We start from the raw sequence: 27,134 nt of genomic DNA, 5'->3' as shown, positions 1-27,134 counted from the left end.
TCCTGTAGCAATTGTTGCAGAGGAATATGTATCTGTGCTTTATGATGATGATGATGATGATGACGATGATGAGGATGATAATGATGATGATTTTGATGATGAAGGAGTTGAGATGAATGTAGGGGTGATGCATTAGTCCTTGATGATGAAGATCTTTTCTTTGATTTCGAGCCAAATTATGATGACCTCAGTTCGTTCTTTGATAATGTAATTGAAGTTGGGATTTCTCTAACTGAGACAGAGGGAGATTCAAATATTCTCAAGCTGCCGTCTCAAACACCCGATCAGATGGCCGACATTATTGCTAAACTGGATTCAACTTCAAGGATTCCTTGCCAAGCAGTTGCAACTCCAACCATCATTCCACCTGAAAGTGATCTACAAGAGACACAAGCCTCCTAGCCTCCACTTAAAAGAAGAAGAGCAGATCCAAGGCCGGGAGTGCTCATTAGGGAACAAGTTCAGGCTGCTCAACAATCATCTGCAGCCGCAACACCAACCCAAACAAATCATGTGGATAGTCAAGTATCGAATGAAGGGCCCAGTGTTGTTCATTCTTCTTTTGAAGTCGGGGGTTCTTCAGCTCCCGGTGGCTCCTCGACTCCTCAACCTGCGCACGATGTAGCCTCCGAACGGCTTGCCTGGTTTTTGGCTCGTGAAGATGTTGATCCTGCACCCAGGGGCAAAGGAATATTGATTGGTGCAAAGAGTCCTGATAAAGAAGATTCAACGATTTTCGAGCTCAAGGAAGAGATTGGAATCTTAAATCAAAAGCTCATTGAAAAAGATGTTTTGATTGGAATTCTAGACATTAGAGTTTCCGAGCTCGAGAATGAAAATGCACAAAAATTAAAACAAATCTCCGACTTGCAGCTCAATCTTGGTGCTTTAACTGCTCGTTATTTTGATCTGAAGAGAAAGTTAATAAGTGAGTTTGGCGGCAAATTCAAAACAACAGTTGGTGAACCCAATGAAGCTGAGACTTCCTATAGTGCCCCTGCCCAAGCAACTCAAGATTCACAAGATGCTCCTCGACATACCAGTATATCTCGAATAGGTGACCGATTTGAAAAGGAACCTGTCAATTCTGATCACAGAGTTACATTAAAGCGAGCTCGTGAGTAAGTCTCAACTGGAAAAAAGGGGAAATTGCTCTTCATGAAAAATTCTGACAAAAATGTTCGTGGAGATCAACTCCAACTAAGTGTGACTGTGCTCGCGAAAAAGCGGTTCAAAACCAAGTATGGAGACCGGTCGGGAATTAAAATGTGGGGATTTGATGACGTAAAGAATATGTGGGTGGTAAAAAGGAAGAGTGGAAATGTGGAGTACTATCAACACAAGAATGATTTCAGTTCTTGGACGAAAGTAGATCTTGCTGAACTTGAAGAGGCTCCTTTCCATAATCCATCGAATGATCCTCGAGGGACTGATTTCAAACTCTTTTTGGAGAACCAAGTAAAGAAGAAGTTTGATGGAATGAAGACCGCATAATCTTTTGTCAAGAAAGTTAAAGATGTGTTTGATCCCAACACCCACCGGACCATAAAAAATGTGATGTGGCCTGCTACCAAACAAATGAATCACATTCCTACTGTTTCAGCGTTTTCATGATGGGTCTCTGCACGATATGGATTATTGGGTTTATGATGAGGTCACAGCCACTGCAGTCATCAAATTCCCAACCGGTGTCTTTCATCTTGTTGAAGCAAAGGATCTCTTGCAGTTTAGTGAACGTGACATCCATACTTTGGCTCATTATCAAATCGTGGTCAAACATGATCTTCTGGAGACTGCTGCAAATGAATTTACTGGTATGGTCGCAGAGATAATAAACAAGAAGATGTGGTCAGGGGCTATGGAGAGATCTGATGTGCTGCTCATTGAAAAGGATTGAATTCATGCTAGCTTCAAACCAAGGGGGAGACTGTTAGGACATGTTTTGTTGGCCTGAGCTAGGCATTTATGTTTTATAGTCCTTGTTACTCATGGTTTGGGTTTCTTATGGATTTTCGGTTAGGTGGACCGAAAACGGGACGTTTTTGGTCCTATAGTGTTTTCGGTTGTAAACTGTATGCTACTACTGTTCCCTATAAATAGTGTCATAGGCTGCTAGTTGTCTGTAGTTGTTTTCGGTCATCAGTGTGTGTTTTGCATCCATTGTACCTGAAGTTTTCAGTTGATATAAAACGTGTGCATTTGGATTGATCTTGCCTCTACTCCTTCTTGTTCTTATCATTTTGGTTTGTTCATTGTGTTAATACTTACTTGGTTCTTAGTTTTAGGGACTTACAGATTTTGTTTCGAAGACTTCACTTCCTTTATAACTTTCTTCGGAATAGGTTTAGCCAACTTTTCAACTTGTACATGACTAGGTTTTGAGGGACTAGCCTGATCAACCTTCTTTGATCCTTTGCGCTTCTTCGAAGGACCTTCATTAGACTGTTGCAACAACACTCCAGTCTCAATAGATGGATTGATAGTCTACAACTAAGCTACCGATATGGGATTCTTTGGATCAACTTTTCGAAGCATCACATATGGGATACGAGCAACAGTTGGAAACACATTTGGATTATCTTCGTTAGATTTTGGATAATGATACACTGAGAAATCAGCTGTTTCTTCATCTGCAGGAACCGTAATGCCTTCCTTCTCATAGGCAAACTGGAGAATCAGACTCTAGTATCGGGCACAAGAAATCCCGTCAACAACATTCGTATTCCTGATGCTTTTCACAAACTCATCCCAAAGTTGAGTTGCATAATCCACTGATAAATCATAAAAGATCTCAGCTACCATAACATAGACCTCCAATCTAGCTTTATCCAACCCCACACTTCGACCCGTCAAGCATCGAAGGTATATGCCAAATAAGAAATTCCAGATACAAGGCAATCCAGACTTCTTTAATTCACTGATCTTGGTAAGAGTAGGTTGATAACCCATCTCGTTAAACATATGAATGACTTGCTCATTTCTTACCTTGTAAAAAGGTTCAGGATTGGGGATATTGAGAATCGGAGCAAAAAGATTCTTTGTTAGCCTAAACTTCTTGTCATTCATCATCTGGAATGTCACAATCTTCATCGTCTTGCTGTAAGTGGCTGTAGAACCAGCAAGAGATAACCAAGAAAGTGGTACAGAAAAAGAGTTGAACATTGTTGTCGATAACACCAAATTTTGTAGAGCAACGATTAACATCTGTAATCCCTCTGGGTAAGCATCAACATTGCCTTGAACTTGGTAGTTTGTGCTTTGAATCTTCATGATGGGTTGAGAAGAAACATCTTCAGTGGTTTGAGACTGTTCACCTTGCTTAGCCGCCATTGTTAGGTTTTGAAGAACTTGAAGAATATTAGAGAGAAAAAGGGAACAAATCGTTTGAGATTTTTATGTGAGCATAAAATTGGAATAGAATCCCCAAATCCCTTTTTATACATACACCCAATTTGAACTCCAAACGGTTGCTATTAAAGTCATGCCACGTTTCTCCTTGAAAATTGTGATTATAGCCGTAAAGGTAGCCACGTCTGAAAAGTAATGATCACTTTTTGCCTTGGAAATCACATAGCAACCAAACCGTCACATCAGCTGTCTTTTTTATAGTACTTTTACAGATACAGATTTCGTGAAATCTTCAAGCTGAGTTGGTATTACTCAGAACCTCAAGGATTTTGTGAGTGCAAAGTGTACCAAAGTAAAATATAAGAAAGAAAATAAGAAAATTTTGGTTATGTGATGTCGAAAATATTTCGACACAAATGCAGTTAGATCCCAGGCAAAGATCACTTCGTTATTCCTCAAGAGAGATGATTAACAGCTTGTGTGGTTTCCCGTGAATTACAATCGAATACTTATTGAGAAGTATCGGAGGGCATCTTTTTATAAGGCTTCATGGGTGGCTAAAAATTTCGTTACATATCACATCTAAACATAAGAGTGATAAATTGTAAACGAGATTACCTGTTTGACTAATGTAGTCAGGGACAAGTATGCTTTGGAAAAATTTATCAAGTAACGAAGAATCAGATTGACACTCAAAATGAAATCATATTCCACAAAACAAAATTATTCCTGGATCTGTTTGGGTAAAAAATGTTGTGGGTTTCGAATATTTTATCAAGACCACGCAAATAGAAAGAATATGATTTGGAGTATCGAAAAGTGGTACTAAAACAAAAGTATCGTTAAATCTGGAACAAAGTTCCCCGTCAGTTCCTTTAATGGTTCGAAAAATTGGGTTTGACATTTATCACGGCATCATGAATCCAGATCATAAACACATAATTTTTACATACCTATAACCTATTTGGTTTCGACCAGAGTTGTCTTGGGTATGTGTCTTTGTGTGTGATCGTGAAAGAACTCTAGGATGAAAAAAAGTGGTTCAAGAATTGAAAGTACCTCTGCTATGATTGGACTAAGCAGTTAACTCTTAACTCATGTGAGAAGATTAAGGTAGCTCAAGAACTAATGTGAATATAGCATGATTGGGAAGGAATCCTCGTGATGAGAAATCCATTAAGCCTTCGAAGCACATTGAGTTATGGAGGCTTTGGTTGACATGTTGCAGCATGCTTCTAGGGACATCTTAACTAGTACATAGTTTCGAAGATATACCTTTCCCTAAAGCAGCAAGCATGTGCTATCAAAAATCTTCGCTAAAAGCTACACAAGTAAAATTAAAAGAAGAAAAAATATTTTTGGATTTTTGATTTTTGAAAGAAAATTACAAAAATAAGAAAATCTTTTTGATATTTTTGAATTTTAAAGAAAAAGGACAAAAGTAAAAAATCTTTTTGTTGTTTTTGATTTTTAAAGAAAAATAGCAAAAAAATAAAAGAAATGTACCTGATTAGCGAAAATAAGACAATGAAAAAAGTAGCGAAGATTTTGTCAAACCATTGTGCATAATGTCGAAAGCGAAGCATGTCGAAGCGTTAACCGTGAACAGTAATCGCTGAATCGACATCTTTCCACCACTTTGGCTTGTCATGCTAAGGAAATCAGTCCTGGAACTGAATTAGCATCGATCATTCCTAAGCCATTCAATATTCTTACGAAAGATTTTTCATCTAATGGTTTTGTAAAGATATCAACAAGCTGATCAGTTGTCTTTACAAAATGAACTTCAATGTTGCCATCTTCAACATGATCTTTAATAAAGTGATAGCGAAGAGCAATGTGTTTTGTTTTTGAATGTTGCATAGGATTGTGACAAATGCATATGGCACTTTGTGAATCACAATACAACGAGATTTTTTCATGTTGATTGCATAATCACGCAGTTGAATTTGAATTCATATGATCTGAGAAGTGCAAGCTGCAACAACACCATATTCTGCTTCTGCTGTGGAAATTGAAACACATGTCTATTTCTTCGATTGCCAGTTCACGAGCTTCCCATCGAAAAGTTGACATCCGTCACTTGTGCTTTTTCGATCAAGTTGACACCCACCAAGATCAGCATCTGAAAATGCTTGAATGAAAGACCCTGTTTTCGAAGGATAGCACAATCCTAAAGAAACTGTGCCTTTGAGAATTCAAAAAGTATTCTTCACAGCAGTAAGATGAATTTCTCTAGGATTCGATTGGTATCTATCACAATTGCACACAGAAAACATAATATCAGGTCTACTAGCCGTGAAGTATAGTAATGGACCTATCATGCTTCGATAAAATGTGAGATCAACAACTTATTTATCCAAAGATGGGCTTAGTCTTGTTCCAACTGCCATTGGTACACGCAATTTTGAATTGTTCGTCATTCCAAACTTCTCAAGCAGATTTCTTGTATACTTTTCTTGATTGATGAAAATTCCTTCTCTGCTTTGACGAATATTTAATCCTAGAAAATTGTTTATCTTTCCCATCATGCTCATCTCAAACTGACTTTTCATCATATTTTCGAATTCAATTGATAATTGAGGATCAGTTGAGCCAAAATTAATATCATCGACGTAAATATGAACAAGCATGAGATGATTCCCAACTTTCTTTCGAAAAAGAGTGGGATCAACAGATCCTTGCTTAAATTTTGAAGATTTTAAGAAATTAGTAAGAGTGGCATACTAGGCACGTGGAGCTTGTTTAAGACCATAAACAACTTTGTCTAAAATATAACAATGATCAGGGCATTTAGAATTGACAAAACCTGGTGGTTGTTCAACATAAACCGTTTCTTCGAGAACTCCATTGAGAAAAGCACACTTCAAATCCATTTGATAAACATGAAAGTCCTTGTGTGCTGCATAGACTAAAAATATTCGAGCAGCCTCAAGTCTTGCGACAGGGCAAAGGTTTCTTCATAATCAATCCCTTCTTGTTGTGTATATACTTTTACAACTAGCCTAGCCTTATTTCGAATAATATTTCCTTCTTTATCAGTTTTATTTTTAAAAATCCATTTTAATCCTATTACTGACACATCTTTTGGTTTTGGAATTAGACGCCAAACTTTATTTCTTTCGAATTCAACAACCTCAGATTGCATAGAAACAATCCAATCAGGATCTTCCATAGCAATCTTGACTGTTTTTGGTTCAATTTTCAAAATAAAGACATTAAACATGCAAAATTCTTGATGTACATTAAGTACCTCATTCTTAGAACGAAGTTGAGCTCTAGTCAAAACTCCATCTTCAGGATTGCCAAGAATTTGTTCTTTTGGATGACTTCACATCCACTTATGCATTGGAGGAAATGTAGGATCAAAGTACAAAGGTGCATCTTCGAACATTTCTTCAGTTTCAGATCCTTCACCTGCATTTGAAAAATTATCATTAATGTCAAGAAATTCATTATTTTGAACATTCGAAACATTTTTATCATATCCATCTTGCTCCCCCTCGTCAATTGGATTATTATCCGGATTTTCCCCCTCGACATCAACATTCATTCTTTCTCTCTCCGCCCTCGAAAGTATGCTCCCCCTCAACTTGAGTAAACGAATTCAAGTGCTCACCCTCCACTTGAACATTCGATGCAAGACTTTCATTATTTCTTGAAGAATTTGTTGATGAAAGCGAATCATTGTTATCCTGAGTAAGAGTGGAATCATAAGAATTTTTCGATGCTTTAGGTAGTTTATTGTCATCAACATTAACTTCTGCATCAATAGCCCGATCTGGAACACCAAAAATAAAATCATAATCAAAATCTAACGAATTCAAATTTTGAGATTCATTATTTGATTCATTCATTATTGATTGTTGTTCAAAGGTCTTTTCAACTTGTTTAACATAATAATCAGCAAAAGTAAGATTAAATGTTTCTTTGACTTTCCACGTTCGTTTGTTTAACACCCTGTAAGCAACCGAATTATGAGAATATCCCAAGAATATCCCTTCATCAGCTTTTGACTGAAATTTCGAAAGATTATCCTTGAGATTCATAATGAATCACCTGCATCCAAAAACATGGAAAAATTTAATATTTGGTTTCCGGTTGTTGATAATTTCATAAGGAGTGATGTTAAAACGACGATGAATAAAAGATCGATTTTGTGTAAAACATGCAGTGGAAACTGCTTCGGCCCATAGATATTGAGGAAGATTCGCATATGTGAGCATTGTTCTTGCTGCTTCGCAAAGTGAATAAATTTTCCTTTCTACAACACCATTTTCTCAGTTAAGAACGAATCAAGAACATTGTCACTTTTGATCTTTCGAACCTTTTTCTTCAAAATTAGTTCAATATTCTTGATGAAGTCGATCATTGCTTCAGCAGTTTTGGATTTCAGTCTTAGAAAATATACCCAAGTAAACCTTGAAAAGTCATCAACAATGACTAATATGTATCTCTTCTTGTTGAGAGTCTCAATTGTCGAGGGTCCACAAAGATCAATGTGAAGAAGTTCCAAAGGTTCAACAATCTTTTAGTCAATGACAATAGGATGACCTTGTCTGTGTTGCTTTCCTTGTTCACAAGCTGCACACAAAGTATCACTATCAAACTTTAACACAGGTAAACCACGAACAAGATCATTTACCACCAATTTATTAAGATTTCGAAAATTCAAATGAGAAAGTCTTCGATGCCAGATCCAACTAACATCAGATGAAGCTTTCGAAAGTAAGCACGCCGAGGGAATCCCAACAATTGGTTTGATGTAGAGAGTAAACATATCGCCTTTTCTTTTTGATTTGAGCAATACTTCCTTTGTGTGTATGTTCGAAATCCCACTTCCTTCTTCATTAAACACCACTTGATTGCCAGTGCCCACAACAAGTTGCGAAACACTTATCAAGTTATGTTAAAGACCTTCAACATAAGCTACCCTATTTACTGTGAATTTCCCATTTGTTACTTTTCCATATCCTTTGACTTGACATTTCTGATTGTTGCCAAATTTCACTACTCCATCATTCTCCAAATTTCGATAATCACAAAGATTTTCCTTTCTTCCAGTCATGTGACGAGAGCAACCACTATCAATGTATCATTTATCATGATATTGGTCATCACTCAAAACCTCCAATCAGTGAAATAATTTAGGTCCCCAAGGCTGTTTGGGTCCTTGGTGATTAGATTGAAAAACATTGTGAAATGAAGATCCTAAAATCCAATTACGAACTTTAGATTTGAGACTATCAATTACGTCAACTTCGTTAGTTAAAGGCACATAAATGTAATCATTCACAGGTTTAGAATTTTCACTGACTTTTTCCTTTTGCTTCTCAGTTCGTTTCTTATTAACGTCTACTTTCAGAATAGCTCTCGATTGTTTGACTGAAAGATTCGAATTCTTGGATGAAGAACTTCCATTCGAAGATTCATTCAAATAAGTTTCATAAGCATCATTGATTTGTTGTTGAGAAAACTTCCTTGATTGAAATGATTTCCCTTTTCCTTTGAGCTAATGGTTAATGTTTTTCATATCTGACTTTCCTTTGACATACGAAACTTTAGAAACTTGTTTCATAGGAGGATTGGGAAAATTTGGTTGTTTCGGTGTGATAGTCACATTTCTTGTAGAATGAAATTTATCAAACTTTTGAGTTGAAAACACCAGTTTCATTTGAGAAGAAAAATGATTTAGAACATACTTTGGATTATGCAAAAATCGATTTTGTCTTGAAAAATGATTTTGTGAAAACCTTGTTTGATGATTTGACTTGAAATTCCTTGTTTATTGATGATTTGTAAAGTTATTTGCATTTGATGTTTGACCATTTGTTTGGGAATCTGATTTTGACTCTTGAATTTTAGACTTTGAAAAATCATTTTGTAGTTTATTTGGAGACAAATCTTTTTGAATTAGAGGGGGATTTTTCTTATTTTCAACTTTCTTTTAAGAAGAAGTCTGAACCAATTTAGACTTTTTCTATTCAGATGATTTATTTAGCAAAACAGTTGACTTCTTTCGAGACTAAATGGATTGCCAAAAAACTTTCTTTCTTGTCTGTCTCTTTGAAATACCACTTTCTTTCGAAAGCTTTTCAATTTGTTCCTTAAACTCTAGAGAATTAATTTTGACATGTTGTGAAACAATGTCAACTTGTTTTAAAACATCTTTTGAATTTTCAGTTTTTTCAACCCCAATTTGTTGTGGTTTTTGTCGTTGAAAAGTGTAAGAATTATTTGTTAGATTGTTTTCGACAATACTTTGGTTTGAGAGAAATCCTTCTTTTGATGTCTTCTTGTTATCCTCTTCAATCATTTTATTAAACTCAGGTTTAATATTATCACAATTTCCTGTTGTGACAAAAACCTGATTCGGAAAGGTAACCTCATCTGAGCATTTGAAATTTAGATACACACCTGTATTTCCTTTTGTAGAATTTATCAGTTTCGTCAAAAACATGATCAACTACAACCCTTGGAATTGTTGTTTCTTTCAGAACATTAGCATTGTCATCATCACTGTCTGTTTGACTATCTTCGATAGTCACATGGTCAAGATCATAAAATTTCGAATTTGAGGGTAGAGTAGTGTCAATTTTAACCATAGAATATTCTTTTCCTTTAGCCATTGATGTGACATTAATGACAGACAACTGAGAACAATCAATAACTTCCTGTTCTTTAATTTCACTAATATCATCATAATCATCTTCGATATAATCAAAATTAGTTTGAGAGTCATGTTTCAAATTCTTCGTTCTTTTGAAAATCTTTATTTGTTCATTTTTGGTCAAGGTTTCATTTACAATATCAACTAATTCATTAGCATCCAGACATTCATCAATTTTCACTATACCATATGCATATCTATTACTTGGAACCCTATCGAATTCAATAATTGTCTTTTCACAATCAAAGGAAATATAGTCAATTTTCTCCCTTTCGAATGCTAAAAAGGGCAAAAGTTTCCTATTTTGTTCTTTTCTAATAACCGATGAATGATGCAATGCTATCAGTTTACCATATAAACGTTTCGCTGAATTATAGTAGATATTTCTTTGTTTTAACAACAACTTGACATCAGCACTTAAACTATCCCTATCACACATAAGATTCGTTATTTGTAAATCTAAGTATTCTATTTTCACTTTCTTCGATTCCAACATCCTCTAAGTTTCTAAGAGTAGTGTGTTCGACTTCTTAGCATCATTACTAGCATAAATAAGTAGATCATTAACATAAGTAATTGCTGCATCAAACTCAGATAAAATGGACTCATATGCACTTGATGGTATATTAATAGATTGTAAACGAGAACGTACGTGAGAAATCATTGGTGATTTGTGTGAAGATGTCGAAACAAAACACTTCCTAGTAATTATCTCTTCCTCTTCTTCCTCATTCATTGCGAACCTTACCCCATGTGTAGGGTTTCACATCTCATCATCATCAGAACCAGATGAGAAAATCTGGTATGTTCCCTCTTCTTCATCCTTACCTTTAGCCACCAGAGATAACCACTTCGTCTTTGCACGAACCTCTTCCAATCTCTCAACGTAATAAGCTTCATCTTTGACCTTGTTCTTCTTTTCATCTCACTTTCGCAGCATACAATCACTGGCCATATGATTCGCTCCATTGTAGTAATGGCAGTCGAATCCAGAATCACCTTTCAACCTTTTCTCTTTCTTCTCTTCCTCAGCAGAAACTTCCTTTTTCTCAACTTTCTTCTCATCATTCCCATATTTTCTAGCAAAACTTCCCTTCACATCACTTGTTTTCGACTTTGCATTGAAAGGCTTCTTGAAAAATTTCTTTACGCGATTGTTAGAGTAAAATGCCACAGCTTTGTCATTAGAGTTGATGATCAGACCTTCATCTTCCGAATTCTCCTTCTCAGCAACCTATTTCTCAGCTTCTCTTCCAATAACTTTCGAAACAAGAGCAAGTGGACCACCTAAACTGATCTTTGATTCCGCAACAATTTCATTCACTTCGGATTCATGTGCTTTCATCACATTGTAAAGATCATTCAAATAGAAGTAATCAAAACTTTGTGGTGTCTTTATCATAAGGCTGACATTTCTCCATTCCTTCTGAAGACCCATAATGAAAGTGAGATTGAACTGCATTGTTGATTTTATGACTCCATATTGGTTACATTTGAAGATGATCTCATTCAGATGATCATAATAGGATTCAATTGTCCCTCCTTCCTTTTTCTTAAACTCTCCTAATTCAAACAGACATTGTTTGACTAAACTGATCTTCGTTTTTCGCTTACTTGATACTTTTCCTTCAAGGTATCCCACATCTCTTTTGCAGTCTTACAGATGTGCACGTAATTGAACACAACTGTAGGAAGAGCACCTCTGAGTTCACGCATACACTTCTTTTCATTCTTCAACAATCTCTCAGACTGTTCATTAACATTTTGATTGTTAGAAGAAGTTCCAATACTCTGAACAACAGCAGGTGGACGAACATCACCGAGAATACACTTCCAGAGTTCCTCATCAATTCCATTCAAATAATCCTCCATTCGATCAGCCTATTGATCGTAGAACTCAAGAATGAACATCGTAATCTTTGTTGATGAACCAAGGAGATGAGAGTAAGAAGTCATAGTGTTTATGTTAAAGTTCGCCATTGTTATACGAATTTTTTTTGAGAAAAGCTCAAATCGAATTGAGATCAAACAACTAAAACACACAGAATTCAACAAACGAACACTCGATTTTACAACTAGAATGCATAATCAAATCACAATAGATGATCTAAGATGATTTTCTAAAACAAAAGGGCGGGAAATTGAAATCTAGAACGATACTCAAAACTTTTTCAAAAACTCATAAAATCAGATCAATTCTGTATGAAACCTGCTCTGATACCAAATGTAGTTGTAATGAAATCGAGTATGTATTATGAGATCAGAGTAAAGTAAGAATGATGAACACGAGATCTAAATAAAGTCTGTTTGGCTCAATTATGCTTTCAGTACGTACAGAGAGTTTTAGACAAAATGATGAAAGTTCTTATCTATCTCTAGTACACATCCCATATTTATTGGGATCATGAAAGCACACAAAAAATATAAGGGATTGAACACTAATGTAGTTGTAATAAAATCGAGTATGTATTATGAGATCAGAGTAAACTAAGAATGATGAACGCGAGATCTTAATAAAGTATGTTTGGCTCAATTATGCTTTCAGTACGTACATAGAGTTTTAGAAAAAATGACGAAAGTTCTTATCTATCTCTAGTACACATCCCATATTTATAGGGATCATGAAAGCACAAAAAAAATATAAGGGATTGGACACTAAAAACTTCGATACATAAAGTGCCCTTATAATAAAATAACAAACTATGAAAACTATCCATGACCTTCGACACCTCACAACAATGTTTGACATCTACAGTTTGAACATTCAGAATTCTCCTCTTGATCAAACAACGAGGGGTGTTAGTAGATTCTTATTATGGATTATACTTAGTATATATTATGTATTCATTACTTAGCCCATTGTATTGTATATTCAGCCTATAAGGGTTTGTACTATATTTATATGCTTCCTTAATGAATGTGATTCAAGGGAAAACTTTAGCAGCATGTCTTAGAACAATATGTGTTGGAAATGTGATTCTCTACTGTTGGAAATGTTATTTATGATGATATACATGCTAGATAAATCCTTGGGATGAATTGGTATGAACTATGGAGTTAGGTGCATGCTAGAGTGAGGAATATGTTTGAATGTGATATATGATGTTTTATGCATGATTTGTTTCTAAAATTGTGCTTGTTTGTGAAGTAGGAAATTGAATGCTAGTGATGTAACATACTTTAATCCATAGAGCTGTACTCACAAATATCTTTGATGTGTGTGTACAGTCCCACATAGCTCTACTCAAGAACGACCTGCAAAATGTTTAATCCACAATTGTAAGCATACATCTTATTGAGTTCCCGATTATACCACATATTCCATCATATATACAATGCATCCACATACAATCCTTGAATGTAGCCTCGTGCACCCAAAAACACTTATCCACATACATATATCATATGTAACGGGCCCAACCCAGGAGTTCATGGGCCCAACCCAACTCACATAAAGAGTCCCGCACAAACCTACATAATGGGCCCCGCCTAACTATACATAACGGGTCGTGCGCAAACCTACATAACGGGCCCCGCCCAAGGAGTAAACAGGCCTAGCCCAAACTCCACTGTTAGGAGCTACATCCTGGTCTTTCATATAATTGCCTGGGGCCAGTTCTTGATCTTTAATACAATTCATAAAGTCATATGTAGTCAGTGTTCAAATATATAGTCGAACAGATGATCCACTTGAGAGTAAACAAAATGAAACAAGAACATTGCAATAAGGCATTAGACCAACAGTTCTCTGACTATCCAACATAAGCTACATAGAACCAAAACTATCACTACCACACAATTAGGTAACATAACCACATAACATATACTAGAATATTAGATACCCTTGGAAACTAGCCTTGCTTAGTTACCCTGCCCAAACATACATAACTCCTAACAGTATCATATGACCATCAGGCAAGCCCTACCAGTCTAACATACCATGACACCAAGTGTCATACACTACACATGCATAACGAGGAGTTATCCTAGTTAAATAGGATACTTGCACTCTAGCAGTACCTCTATCTTACCATGCAAAGGATATACAATGGGATATGTGGCAAAGTAAGAAACTCGCCTGAATGAAGAATCGAAGAAGCATAGCAACACCCTCATACGTTACACTGTTTGATCCAACTTTATACATTAAGACCTCACCATAAGAAAAATCCTAAAACCCTAAGTCCATAAAACCCTTAATAAGACCTCAACATGTACATGGATCAAAATGGATCAAGACTTAACACTTTTTCCATTAACTAGGGCTAAAACATGGTCTCCAAACAAGCCTAAGGTTCTGGAGTTGTCCAAAACTCCAAGAACACTTCTTCAATGTACTTTATGGCATGAAAGAAAAGAATAGGATGATAAAGGTGGAAGCTATATACCTTCCTAAGCTCCACAAGATGCTGGAGATGCTAGATCTAAAGTAGATACACTCTTCTATCTAGCAAGCACACAATATTCTTCTTCCCAAAGTGTAAACTGTAACGCCCGTGTTTCTAGGCTAGGAATTAATATTGACATAATAGTCTAGGTTAACCTTTGTAACTCATTTTGAAGAAATGAAAATGAATTATGTGAATATTATGTGAATTATGTGTTTTATGCTTAATTATTAGGATTTAATTAATTAAGAATAAAAATGAGCGTCGAAAATAAATATTAGATAAAGCCGATATCTATTAAGAAAGTTGTAGTGGTCATGACAAGGATTATGGATATATAAAGAATACCGAAATCCAAGTTATAAAGAAGAAGTTATGACATGTCGAAGTTTCGCGACAAAACCGGCACGGTGCCGAATGACGTAAAAAGTGAGTTTTTGGTAAACTACTTTTTAGCCTTAGTGATCTAAACGAAAGTCTTAGTGTTCGTTAAACCGAGAGTATGCATAAAAAGAACGCCCAAATCTGACTTCGTATGAGGAAGTTATGATTTTTCTAAGTTTCAGCTTAGCGGTAGACAGCTAAAAACTCGAATTTTAGATCGAGTGATTTTTAGCCGACACAACCTAAACGAGAATCGAAGGTCTCATCAATAGTAGTACAACGGTAAAAAGACTGACGAGATTGGACGTCGGATGAAGAAGCTATGAATTTGTAACGGATTTCCTGTCTCGGTCTGTTAAAATTGATAATATAAAAATTAAATTCAAAATTACCCAACGAAATCTAAACAAAAGTTGTAGAGCATAATTTTACCTATGCATGCATATAAAGAACGTCAAAAACGGAGCCCGTATGCGAAAGTTATGGATTTTAGAATTTTTGCACAAAAATCGAGAAAATTCGCATAGCCATACTTCAGCCACGTCACCTTCGCTCTATGCGCGCCACGTGTCCGAACTGCTGAGTCATCAAGGCCAGCTAGCGAGGCGTGTCACAACCCTTGCATCCGAAGTGTTGGTCCAACCGCGGTCCGACGCGTGCCGAGGTGACTCCTCGCATCCGAAGCCGCCTCACCTCGCACCGACGCGTGTCGCACCAGCTGTCCGAGCTTCGCAGGCGCCACCTCCCATCCCTCGGACCCTAGACCTCGTTCCAATCAGAAGCCGACACCTGGACCCTCGCACGTGCGAGCCATGTGCCTTCTCTTCGGATCTGCTGCCGCGTGGAGTCCTCTCAATCGTCCGATCAGAAGCCTCGCCCCTATAAATAGAAGGGTGCGAGACCTCCCGGGGATAATTTGGAAATTTGTCAATTTTCACACCTTAAACAATATTTCTTTCATTCCAACTTCCCCCATAGCCCCAGTATTATACCAAACACCCGAAACACGTCCCGAAGTGCCTGAGAAGCCGAGAAATTTATCTTTTCGGTTTTGAAGCCTAACCCTCGTAGAGCCCGGTTTCTCAATAAAATCCCGGTTTTATTAGAAACGATCGTTTTAGGAAACGAAGTGCTGCCTGATTATCATTAAATCAGGTGAGTGTGTAGTCACTTTCACCTTACACATAGATATGAAGTATTTACCTTAAAATACGTGCTATGTGTAATTATATTAATTGTTTATTTGAGGTGATTGTTGAATAGATGTTTTATACAAGTTTTAAACTGTATATGTATTTTATCTAAAAATATGTTGGGTAAAACATGGGTAGACGAAATAGTCGATGTGTGTTAAAATGGTGAGAGGCCTCGATGTTGTTGTTGTTGTTGTTGTAGTCGTCTAGCGGAGTATAGATGACGACCACAAACCTTTCTAGACAGTCCAGTGGAACACTAGCAAGTTCGTAACTTGTAGGTGTTGGTGAACTAAATGTTCATTGTCGTACTCCATCCCCCTCATGGTTGCCTTTAGGACATGTATGGATGAGGTGTCCCCTTAGCAGTAGTGTCCATCCCGATGATATTCCTTAGGCTAGGTCCCTTGTGATAGGTGTTTAAGGACGTAAAGTGAGGATAACGGGAATGGGTAATCAGGGTTATTGTTGATTGGTAAACTTAATAAGTTTATTATTATTGTGGGTTGAAAACCCTATATGCTCACCAGGCTCCCAAGCCTGACCCACTCAACATTTTATGTTACAGGTAGTAGACCCCGAGCATAGTCGGAGGATGATGAGAGATTTTTGGATTATAGGCCAGTAGTTGTAAATAATTGTTGAAAGGATTATAATGTCTTGTTTATGCTTTTGATCTATATCGGAACATGACATCCCGATGTTTTGATATAAAAGGAAAATATACACTTTCTTAAAGAAAGGTTTTGATAAATTTTTATCATGTTTTGTTTTGGGGACCAATTCCGCAACATCTTTTAAAAGGATTTCTCTGATATTATTTTAAAAGCATAAACTAAATCGGTCTTTTCTGGCGGAGAAATTTGGGGATGTCACAGTTGGTATCAGAGCATTAGTTTATGCGAACTAAGAAATTGTAGGATTTCTAGACTTAAGCTCAGAATGCTAAGTGATGATTGTGAGATGAGTGTCTACCGTATTTTAGACACGAGCACTAGTTTATTTTAGGAAGGATGCCTAAAATGCTTTTATGTGCTAAATTCTATATGTTTGCCATATATGCCATTATTTGTTCGGATCTATGGTCTGTTGCCGACCGGATCTGGAAACCTTATGTGTGTAGGATTCTAACGTATGACTACGATATTAGAACTAACATGTAAACGTTTCGGAGTAATAACGAAGATCTAACGTCTATCGAACATAAAGATCTAAATTCACCTACGATTGGTGTATAGATCGAAATGGCGAGTACTCAAAGTGGATTCAGAAACGATAATTCGCAGCCTGAGCGAATCCCGATGGTTGGGGTACAGGAAATGGTGCGTACGATGTTGGATCAACAGATGGATGAGACAAAACGTTTACTTCAATAAAGTAAGGATGAACTTACTGTGCCAGTACGTCAGGCATCTATTCTTGAGGCAATTATCTGGGTTGTTAAGTCTATTGAAGAAATGATCAATGACTGGACCGCCAATAAGGTTGAAGTTGGCAAGAAGAGGAAATTTGAGGAGTCTTCAAGGTCCAACAAGAGCAACATGTTCTCAAAGTCTGGCAAAAGGGGAAGCGAAGCAAAATGGTGTGAGAAGTGTAAAAAGAAGCACTTCGGGAAATGTAGCGAAGAGGTGACCTGCTACAAGTATGGGAAAAATGGGCATTATGCCAACAAGTGTCCGTCCAACAACAGGATGTGCTATGGATGTAACGAGGAAGGGCACATTTTGAAAGACTGCCCAAAGAAGGAAGAGGCAGCAAGGCCCAATGTTCCACCAAAACCAAAATCAAGGGCATTCCAAATGATCCTTGATGAAGCAGATGGAAATACAAAGGATCAGGAGTAAGGACCTTATATTCCTAAAACCAAGACATGAAGTAGTAATGTGAATAGTAACAAGTGGTTTAGCCTATTAGAGGCATAGTATATGGTAAAATTGAACCTCTGTGTAATCATTTCAAGGAAATAATATAAACCCTGGTTTCGTCATCTGATGAATTGAATGGCTATATGAAATTCTTGTATGGTAACTTGGAGAACTGCGAGACAATACTTGGGACGAGTAGGAGTAGGTGTGAATGGTAGTAGAGGCCTATACTACCGGAAGTACAAGAATCGTACTTGGATCAGGGAAAGTCACAAGGTTACCAAGGAGCTAGTAATTGATTCCGTCTTATTCTAGTCTGTCGTTACCATCGTTTCGGTAATGACTAAGAAGATAATTGTTATTCCGACCTTAGAGGTCATATTGAATCAAGTCCGACTAAGATGAGTATCTCACTTGGTTCAGAGAACCAAGTTCGATGTAGCATTTGACTTAAGCCAGAAGATTGAAGTGAAAGATGATCAAAGCGATCAATAGAAGTATCACGCTTATTGTTAAAGAAGTTGGTAGTTAGAAATGATACATGTTGAACTGTGATTGTATCACATTAGAACATGAAGGAAGGTATAGTTTGTTCCGGAATTTGTCTCTAAGAGTCCTGAGTCTAAGCATTGCATTAGACGACGAGAGATCATTAGAACATGACCCATCGGTCTGCTACAATAAATGAAGGAGAGTACTTATTCTAAGAAGAAGAAGGAGTCCTCAATAAGGATTTATTTTGTAACTCGAAGGTTACGATTGAAAGTCCTACGGAGATCTGAAGCTTTTTAGAATTAGCTAGATATTACCGAAGGTTTATCCAAGGCTTTTCTTCGATCGCTACTCCATTAACAGCTTTGACCCACAAAGGAGCTATTTATACTTGGAATGAGAAGTATAAGGAAGTTTTTGAGAAGATAAAGAAGAAGTTGTGTGAAGCACCGATTCTTTCTTTACCTGAAGGAGTTGATGACTTTGCAGTTTATAGTGATGCCTCTGGAGTTGGGTTAGGTTGTGTTCTGACCCAAAGGGATAAAGTGATAGCGTATGCATCGAGGCAATTGAAAGAGCATGAAAAGAACTACCCCACTCATGATCTGGAGTTGGCAGCGGTAGTATTCGCCTTAAAGATATGGAGGCACTATCTTTATGGTACTAAATGCAAACTTTTCACTGATCATAAGAGTCTTCAATATCTCTTTAATCAGAAGGAGTTGAACATGAGGCAACGGCGCTGGCTAGAATTACTCAAGGACTACGACTGTGAGATACTTTACCACCCTGGTAAAGAAAATGTTGTTGATGATTCTCTCAGTTGGAAGGTAAATCTTGAAAAGAAAAGGCCAAGAGCGTTGAGAATTGAAGTTGTCTCGACAATTGTGGAAAGTATAAAGAAAGCTCAGGAGGAACCTTTAGAGAAAAATGACCGAAAGGAAGAACGTTTGGGTAAAACGTTGGTGTTTGATACAAACGGTCAAGGACTAAAGGTATTCAAAGATAGGATTTGGGTACCTAAGATGGGAGGAGTAAGAGCTTTTCTGATGGAAGAAGCTCACAAGACCATGTACTCGATTCATCCCGGCAGTACAAAAATGTATAGGGATCTAAAACCCTATTACTGGTGGCCGACGATGAAGCTCGATGTTGCTAAGTATGTGGCCGAGTGTGTAACATGTGCTAGGGTTAAGGCACAACATCAGAAACCGTATGGGAGTTTAGAACCTTTACCTGTACCCATGGGTAAATTGGAAGACATCACTATGGATTTTGTGACTAAACTGCGCAGAACAAGGAACGGTCACGACATGATTTGGGTGGTCGTTGATCGCTTCACTAAGAGTGCGCATTTCATAGCAGTCAACGAGAAATGGTCTATGGATAAACTTGCAAATTCTTACGTGAAGGAAATTGTGAGGCTTCACGGTGTTCCGTTAACGATTGTATCCGATCGTGACAACCGTTTTACCTCAAGGTTTTGAAGGAGTCTACAAGAGGAATTGGGTACCAAGTTGTGTTTGAGTACAACTTACCATCTGCAAACCGATGGTCAGAGCGAACGAACAATTCAAACGTTGGAAGATATGTTGAGAGCATGTACCCTGGAATTCTAAGGTAATTGGGATGAACACTTACCTCTAGTAGAATTTTCCTATATTAATAGTTTCCACTCGAGCATCAAGATGGCACCTTACCAAGCTTTGTATGGAGAAAAGTGTCGAACGCCGTCATGTTGGCTGGAAGCTGGGGTGAAGCAGTTTGTGGGACCTGAAATAGTCCATCAGACGGCTGAAAAGTTGAAAGTGATTAGAGAAAGGACGTTAGCAGCTCAAGATCGACAAAAGAGCTATGCTGGCAAGAAAAGACAAGCGATATCATTCGAAGTTGGAGATTCGGTTTTACTTAAAGTCTCGCCATGGAAGGGACTTATAAGATTTGGTAAGAGAGGAAAATTGAGTCCAAGGTTTGTTGGACCGTTTAAAGTTCTTCAGAGGATCGGGAATCAAGCTTACAAGCTAGAATTACCGGAAGAACTAGAGGGTATTCATAACACCTTTCATGTGTGTTATTTGAGAAAGTTCACGGGAGATGTGCCCGACATAATTCCAATTTCTGAATTAAGGTTGGATGAAAACAAGAGGTTAATTGAAGAACCTGAGGCAATCGTTGACCGTAAGACTAAGAAGTTATGACGCAAGATGATCGATTTAGTGCTTGTGCATTGGAAACATACGAATGGGCCAAATCTCACCTGGGAAACGGAGAGTGACATGATGAGTCGGTACCCGCATTTGTTTGCTGATGTGTGATTCCGGGGACGGAATCATCCTAAGGGGGAGAGAATTGTAACGCCCGTGTTTCTAGGCTAGGCATTAATATTGACATAATAGTCTAGGTTAACCTTTGTAACTCATTTTGAAGAAATGAAAAGGAATTATGTGAATATTATGTGAATTATGTGTTTTATGCTTAATTATTAGGATTTAATTAATTAAGAATAAAAATGACCGTCGAAAATAAATATTAGATAAAACCAATATCTATTAAGAAAGTTGTAGTGGTCGTGACAAGGATTACGGATATATAAAGAATACCGAAATCCGAGTTATAACGAAGAAGTTATGACCTGTCGAAGTTTCGCGACAAAACCGGCACGGTGCAAAAGTTATGGATTTTAGAAATTTTTGCACAAAAATCGAGACAATTCGCATAGTCATACTTCGGCCACGTCACCTTCGCTCTATGTGCGCCACGTGTCCGAACTACTGAGTCATCGAGGCCAGCTGGGTAGGCGTGTCGCAACCCTCGCATCCGAAGTGTTGGTGCAACCGCGGTCCGACGCGTGCCCAGGTGACTCCTCGCATCCGAAGCCGCTTCACCTCGCACCGACGCGTGTCGCACCAGCTGTCTGAGCTTCGCAGGCGCCACCTCCCATCCCTCGGACCCTAGACCTCGGTCCAATCAGAAGCCCACACCTGGACCCTCGCACGTGCGACCCATGTGCCTTCTCTTCGGATCTGCTGCAGCGTGGAGTCCTCTCAGCCGTCCGATCAAAAGCATCGCCCCTATAAATAGAAGGGTGCGAGACCTCCCGGGGATAATTTGGAAATTTGTCAATTTTCACCCCTTAAACAATATTTCTTTCATTCCAACTTCCCCCAAAACCCCGATATTATACCAAACACCCAAAACACGTCCCGAAGTGCCCGAGAAGCCCGAGAAATTTATCTTTTCGGTTTTTAAGCCCAACCCTCACAGAGCCCGGTTTCTCAATAAAACTCCCGGTTTTATTAGAAACGATCGTTTTAGGAAATGAAGTGCTGCCCAATTATCATTAAATCAGGTGAGTGTGTAGTCACTTTCACCTTACACATAGATATGAAGTATTTACCTTAAAATACATGCTATGTGTAATTATATTAATTGTTTATTTGAGGTGACTGTTGAATAAATGTTTTATACAAGTTGTAAACTATATATGTATTTTATCTACAAATATGTTGGGTAAAACATGGGTAGACAAAATAGTCGATGTGTGTTAAAATGGTGAGAGGCCTCCATGTTGTTGTTGTTCTTGTAGTCGTCTAGCGGAGTATAGATGACGACCACAGACCTTTCTAGACAGTCCAATGGAACACTAGCAAGTTCGCCACTTGTAGGTGTTGGTGAACTAAATGTTCATTGGCGTACTCCATCCCCCCCCCCCCATGGTTGCCTTTAGGACATGTATGGCTGATGAGTCCCCTTAGCAGTAGTGTCCATCCCGATGATATTCCTTAGGCTAGGTCCCTTGTGATAGGTGTTTAGGGACGTAAAGTGAGGATAACGGGAATGGGTAATCAGAGTTATTGTTGATTGGTGACCTTAATAAGTTTATTATTATTGTGGGTTGAAAACCCTATATGCTCACCAGTCTCCCAAGCCTGACCCACTCAGCTTTTTATGTTACAGGTAGTGGACCCCGAGCATAGTCGGAGGATGATGAGAGATTTTTGGATTATAGGCCAGTAGTTGTAAATAACCGTTGAAAGGCTTATAATGTCTTGTTTATGCTTTTGATCTGTATCGGAACATGACATCCCGAGGTTTTGATATAAAAGGAAAATATACACTTTCTTAAAGAAAGGTTTTGATAAATTTTTATCATGTTTTGTTTTGGGGACCAATTCCGCAACATCTTTTAAAAGGATTTTTCTGACTTTATTTTAAAAGCATAAATTAAATCGGTCTTTTCTAGCCGAGAAATTTGGGGATGTCACATAAACCGAGGCTTCAAACTTCAAGAACACCAAAAATATATCAAGAATCATCAAACGAGGATAGGGTTTCAATTTGGAATATTGGAGGCTGAAGAGGATGCCCTAATCTTGGGTTAGAGGCTTTAAATACGGAAGAAACCCTAAAAATCATGGGCTTGGGCTGCAACAGCCACTACTTCGTGGAAACCCTCTTGCCACGTTGTGGTGCTGACCAGAAGTGCGTGTTCCATAGAAGTTATACCACATCATGGTCATCCATGCAACACGTTATGGCATAGGGTTTTTCCCAAAAATCTAATCTTCGATCTCGTTACGTCTTTAGCTTATCCATATTGGAAAAAATGTGTTATAACTTTCCCCAGTTAAATTAAATTTCTTCCTCGAAATCTATCCTTACAGATTACTTTTAAACATTCTTTAAATCCCAGATGGGTTTTTCCAAGTACACTCCCTTCTTGCACGGCCGACGCCGCTTAGAATGCCCGAAATTGTGACTACAAGCACAAGGATCGCCAAAACCAGGTGTATAAGCCAAACCCGAGTGGAAAGCCCCAAGGTCAAACACACGCCCACTGAAGTACTAAAACAATGCTCTAAACAACCACTTATTTCAAATACAAAAGCCTATTCAATCCTTAGCGAGAAACACACGACCCGATGAAGAAACGAACACTAACACATCACAACTAACCAACATCAAGAAGATATGACTTCCTCGTCCATAAATTGAAGACTCCAAGATCATGTCTGACTTCCAGGAAGACAAGGCCACCCTCAAGCATCGTCCATGCTAACCAAAACTCATAGAACTAGTCTAACGAAAACCTTCCCGACCTTATGCCTTCCTACTGATAACTTAATAATTGAATCCACATACAATTGCTAGAGCCGATAACCTCCCACACAGACGCAAAAGAAAACCGCTAACTAAAGCCTAGCTAACATATAAACACGCCTCTCCTACGATCCACTGAAAGGTCTATTATGCTCAAGATTCATATTAAAGTGATATTGCTAATTAACATATGATACTAATGGGACACACTAACAACAACTTGATATAATTGATTATTTATTAGAAATTGGTTTTAATAAATATTCAATAAACTCTTATATTTAAATTGGAAATTATTTATATCTAGGAAATAATAATTTTCATTGGCAAGTAACATTATATATAATTGATATGGTATGAATTAATAAGTCATGCACAACATTTTGGACTAGAAAAATTATTTTGTCTTTTTACCAAAAAGTTGAAGTTTATATTTTATAAACTTGGTTTATAAAATATAAAGCTTTTTCCTTCTTCCTTTTATTATTTTATAAAAGAAGAGTAAAAAGGAAGATTATGGGATTTTGATTATTTAAATGAGAGAATGACTATTTGGTTATTTAAATAAGGGCATGGTCTTTTAACTAGTTTATTCAAAAAGTAGGGTATATTTTATAGTGTATATACAAGACTTGAGGCTTTCATTTGATCTTGGATTTGATACACCAAAATCGTAACATAAAGAGAGAGAGAGATGAGACTCTCTCATCTGTTGTTCTTGCCTTGTAGTTTACTTGCATTTCCTTACTCTCTTTGGTTCATATTTTGATATGAACTAAATCTTAAGAGTTCTTAAGAGTTTATGTACTAGTATCTTCATCAAGTTGAATCATTGTTTGTGTCTCAAAGGTTCCATATTCTTCATCGACTTCCAAGCTCCCCAAGAGGACCTAAAGAACTACAAAGGTTGTTATTTCTTCATCCTTTCTATGGTTGGTATTTTATCTTTCTATAACTTGCAAAAAGATCCTTGGTGGGTGTAACGCTCTAAATTTTCAAATAAATTTTTATTTTAAAAATCACACAAAACACAGTTTCACATTTCTCAAACCCAAATTTATAAGTTGTTCAAAACACAAGAGGTACCTAAAACACATTTCACAGAACACTGTAAGCACGAAGCTTAGAGATTCCCCAAAATACCACACACAAATACTTAGCTTCTCATGGCTATATCTTGATAAGGACCCTCCGGTCATGTGTCTCAGTGAAGACCTTTCGATATCACAACTCGGGTTGGACCCTCCAGTCCGGTATCTCAGTGAGCACCCTCCGATCTCACAACTCAGTTTGGACCCTCCGGTCCTAACTCAATAAGGCACAAAATAATATACATCATAAATCACAAAGACAAAATGCATGATATCACATAACTCAGTATAAGCACATAAGACCCTCCGGTCAATAACTAAAATAAGACCATCCGGTCACACAATACTACCACTCAGGTAAGTATAGCGAGAAGACTCACCTCGTAAGTAAGCAAGTAGGTCTCGTACTCAACAATCGGTCTAGACTCCGTCTACATATCATAATCATCTCTAATTAACAATTTATAACCACAACTCGAAAGATGTGAAGCTAAACCTTTTACTGACTCTCGGAAAGGGTGAAAGACCATTTTAACCCTCCATGGTCTTCAAAGTCCACAACTTGACCAAACCCTAAAAGTCAGCGGAAGTCAACCCTCAAGTCAACAGTCCATGTTGACCCAACTCGTCGAGTGCATCTATGCGACTCGTCGAGTTCCTTCATTTCTCTGAAATAGCGGGGAAATCCAACTCAACTCGCTGAGTTTATAACGTGTCCAGACTCTCGGGGAAAACCCTAGCCATCTCGTCAAGTTGGCTCACCAACTTGTCGAGTTCCTTCAGACCATTCTCTCATTCAGACACTTTTAAGCAGAACTAAGGCCCCAAACTCTAGATATAGCCTCCTAGAGCTAGAATACCACGTAAAGCTACAAGCTTTACGTCCTTGCATGGCATATAGGGGCTACGTTTGCCAAAACAAAGCTCAACAAGGGTTCAAGGCATGGAAGTTGGCCAAAGCTTGATAAAAATTGAATCTTTAGGCCTAAAGGGCCTAATAACGTCTGGATCTGAAGTCTCATCTTCATTGCATGTCCAAACAACCAAATGACTCAAAAAGAAGGTAGAAATGGCCCTAAACTCTCTAATGGAGAGATCTAACAAACAAGTGGTCAAGGTACTGCCTTTTTACCTCCAAATGGCTGCTACTACTAAATAAATGCCGGATCCAAGGACTCCTTCTTGTTCCAAGCCTTTTTCTCCTCAAGCTCCTTCAAAAAGTGAACCAAAACCCACTCTCTTAGCCTCTCTATCTCTCTCTCTCTCTCTCTCTCACAAATGATAATAACTCGATTAGGGTTTCTCTCAGGGTGATAAGGTGATGAGGGAGGCGGGGTAAAGGACTTAAGACCCTTTAAATATGGTACAAACCCTGAAAATTAGGGTTTTCTCGCTCAGCTCCTACTCATCGAGTTGGGTCCTCCAACTCATCGAGTTTACGCTAAAACCCGCGTGTCTATCTCAATTTCTACTCAACGAGTTGGGGGCCTCTAACTCGTCGAGTTTCCTTGTCAAAATGAATATAAATTAATTAAATATTATACCTGGGAGTCGGGATGTTACAATTCTACCCCACTATAATCAGACTTCTCCCTCGAAGTCATTTTCCGGAAATAGCTACGGGTACTGCTCACGCATCTTGGACTCCGGCTCCCAAGTCCACTTGGATCCCTTCCGATGCTGCCACTGAACCTGAACCAAGGGCACCTCTTTATTCCTCAATACCTTCACCTTCTTATCCAAAATCGCCACCGGCTTCTCAATGTAGCTTAGGCGATCATCAACCTGAATGTCCTCTAAACGGACCACTGCCGCCTCGTCGGCTACACACTTCCTCAGCCGGGACACATGGAAGGTGTTATGGATCTGGCTCAACTCTGCAGCAACTCTAACCGATAAGCCTCCTTACCTACTGGAGCAATCACTCTGAAAGGACCAATGTATCTAGGTCCCAGCTTGCCTGGCTTCGTAAATCGGGTCACCCCTTTCCATGGGGATACCTTCATGAGGACAAATTTGCCGACCTGGAATTCTAGCTCGGAACGTCTCCGGTCAGCGTAACTCTTCTGACGACTCTAGGCTGTCAGTAACCCCTGTCTGACCTGCTGGATTTGCTCTGTCATCTTGAGCACTATCTCAGTACTCCCGATAACTCTCTACCCCATCACTCTCTCCCCAATAGATGGGTGTCCGACACCTTCTCCCGTATAGAAGCTCAAAAGGGAGGCATCCCAATACTGGAGTGGTCGCTGTTGTTGTATGAGAACTCAGCCAAGGGTAGGTAGATCTCCCAACTCCCATAGAAACCCATAACACATGCGCGTAGCATGTCCTCGAGCGTCTGAATCATCCGCTCGCTCTACCCGTCTCCATGTGGGTGGTATGCGGTGCTGAAATGCATCCTAGTACCCAACTCCGCATGAAATTTCTTCCAGAACTTGGAATTAAAACGCACATCACGATTTGACACTATTGATGTTGGCACCCCATGTCGTGCCACCACCTCTCGAACGTAGACCTCGGCCAATTTCTCCATGGAAGAGCTCTCACTTATAGCCAGAAAGTGAGCACTCTTCGTCAACCGATCTACAATAACCCATATC

This window comes from Lactuca virosa, chromosome 4 (genome assembly GCF_052849685.1).
Source record: "Lactuca virosa cultivar CGN04683 chromosome 4, Lactuca_virosa_CGN04683_v6, whole genome shotgun sequence".
NCBI classification, from domain to species: Eukaryota; Viridiplantae; Streptophyta; class Magnoliopsida; order Asterales; family Asteraceae; genus Lactuca; species Lactuca virosa.
This window is presented reverse-complemented; position numbering follows the sequence as displayed.